Genomic DNA, 2,578 nt, shown 5'->3' on the forward strand with positions numbered 1-2,578 from the left:
AGAAAAGAAAATATATGCATTAGTAAAAGTAGAAAATCTGTGCAGTATTTTTAAACAGCACACCTATATGTAAAAAAAATAAAAATGGAAATATGTAAAATATTCCTTATGCAACATTGCATTGTGCATTGTGTACAGCACAATATAAACATAAGTAGAAATTAGAATAATAAATATATAGTCTGCCATAATATATACAGGCCTTATAAAGGTCCACTAATGCTTTTTAGTATTTTTAATTACCTATACATTTTTTATACAAAGTAACCTTCAGATATGTCTAAAGGTAACCACATTACCGCTGTAACTCCGCCTTACCTTTAATTTACTTCATTAAATTAATGTACTTCTAAAAAATCCCAAAACTCTGGCGTCAGTAATATGGTCTCGGTTTTATTTTGAAAGTGTTGACAGGCGGAAGTCGCGTCCATGATTCAGACCGACGGTTTTGTGTTTGCAAAGTTGTTTTTGGACGCTGAAAAGATGTCTGCAGAGAAAAAAGGGGATATTCTGTGCTTCTTTATCAACGGGAAAAAGGTACGTTTGTACTGAGCTCAGTCTCAAACATTGCATCGTGTTCGAGCGAGTTTCGGGTGTTTTTTTTTAGTTTTTGTCTGTTTTCGTTTTCACGCTGACGGCGGTCACAAACAGGGGCGCCCCCAGAAATACTGCGCGTCACACGGGTGGCCACTGAAAATCTTGGGGTGGCACACCAAAACTTAAACCCATAACTCAGTTTCGGCTGTTCTTTAACCCTTTGAAACCTGGATTGACATCAGTTTTAATGTGCTGCAGTTAGACGCCTCTCAGTTTGGTTTGATTTCTTTCCAAAACATGGAGGAAAATGGAAAAGAAATGACCCACAAATTTCAAGAAGTTAGTAAAAAGTGAAAAGAAAACTATATGAAAATATATTTTTTTAATTGGAAGGGTTTATTAGAACATTTGCACAAAAAATACTTGGTGAAAATGTCCTGAAAAGTAAGTTTTTCACTTTTTTGTGCTTATTTTTAGGTCATTTTCTTGTAACTTTTAACTTGTTTGCTTCCTTCACCCCGTTGTTTTTCTTTCCTTCAAGAAATCAATTTTTAAAAAGTCAAAGCTGTCGTAGAATACAGGTTTTTCTTACATTTTTTATGAAATTCTTTGTTATTTTTTAATTTATGTCACTAATTAGTGTCTGTACACAGACTGATGCAGGGACAGTAAATATTTTGACTTCCATAACATTAGTACCGGTTCCCATAATCATGGAAAACATAATGAAATAATTTTTCTCAGGTTTCAGAGGATTAATTGCTTGTGAAATGTGTCTGAATGCAGGTAAACTAATGTTGATCCAGGTCTTAATATTAATTTTTTTCCAGCATTTTTTCAGTGTCTTTTCCAGTTTCAGTGGATTTTTTTTCTTCATGTTTTCGGAGTTTTTTGCTATAAAAGTGTCGAAGCTTTAGATGAATGTTGGTACTAAAAACTGCATCATTGCCTCAGAATTCAACACACTCAAACATGAAAACCAGAAACGACGCACAGTTTTCAGAAAAGAGTTAACCACTTAAAAACACGCGAAAGCAAATCATTTTCACCTCGTGAAAGTTAAACCCAACGAACGCAGAAAAAAGTCGAAATGTTTGTTTTTTCGGTTAAATCAGGTGACAGAGAAGCATGCAGACCCTGAGACCATGCTGCTGCCTTTCCTCCGAGAGAAACGTATCCTTCAGATCGGACGAATCCAGCGTCACGAATCTGCTTTTATGGTCGATTTTTACGTTGCTGTGAGCGCCACCTGCAGGTTTCCTTGACCGTGACTCCAGTGAGGTTAACTGGGACCAAGTCTGGCTGCGGCGGCGGAGGCTGCGGGGCGTGCACCGTCATGGTGTCGCGCTACCAACCCGCCACCAAAACCATCACGTATCCTTTCTGATAAACCACACGACCTTTCTGCTTGACCCTGATTGGCTGAGATTCAGACGAGCTGTGACCTCGTTATTAGTCATTTTTCAAACTTGAGCAAATCAGCAACCAACTCTGCAAGAAAAGTCTCACAAATTGTAAGAAATAAGTAAAAGGTGACAGAAAATTACATGAAAATTAGGTATGTATGTTTCGTGCAGAGCGAAAACATACAATGCCTTTGCAGAAAAAAGAGCATATGTCAACAACGAAATATTTCACATAGTTCAATTAAATTAGGGGGAATTAATGTATATTTATTCATGTTTTTACTTTTAAAAATCCTTTGTATCAATATGTTTTGTGCTTTTATTTAAAAAATCAGTTGAAAAAAACATCAGATTTTTACAATTGTTTCTTTTAATGAGAAAACTTTAATTAATCGTTGTGGTTTATGACTTACACGAACCTTTCAGCTCAGGTTGTGCAGATTTTCGGGATATGAGGTGAAGATACTCAGAGAAATGACATCACAGTCAGCAAAGATATCAATGTCGGTTCTGGCGGACCGTTTCTATTGAGAGGGATCGAGCTGCTGCTAGTTTTTTGGGTGATATTATGGAGACTCAGCTGAAAAAACAATAGTACAACCACGAACAGAGTTTGGTAAATTCCAAAATACCAA

The 2,578-nt window shown here is 36.5% G+C and overlaps 1 long non-coding RNA gene across 1 annotated transcript; it reads left to right on the forward strand.

Moving 5' to 3' along the window:
• Positions 1–452: 452 nt before the first annotated feature.
• Positions 453–2,154, forward strand: LOC121965357. The gene is made up of 3 exons (XR_006107478.1): positions 453–537; positions 1,653–1,710; positions 1,815–2,154. It is a non-coding gene; the product is annotated as an uncharacterized LOC121965357 (long non-coding RNA).
• Positions 2,155–2,578: the final 424 nt, after the last annotated feature.

Source organism: Plectropomus leopardus, unplaced genomic scaffold (assembly GCF_008729295.1).
Source record: "Plectropomus leopardus isolate mb unplaced genomic scaffold, YSFRI_Pleo_2.0 unplaced_scaffold19708, whole genome shotgun sequence".
NCBI lineage: Eukaryota > Metazoa > Chordata > Actinopteri > Perciformes > Serranidae > Plectropomus > Plectropomus leopardus.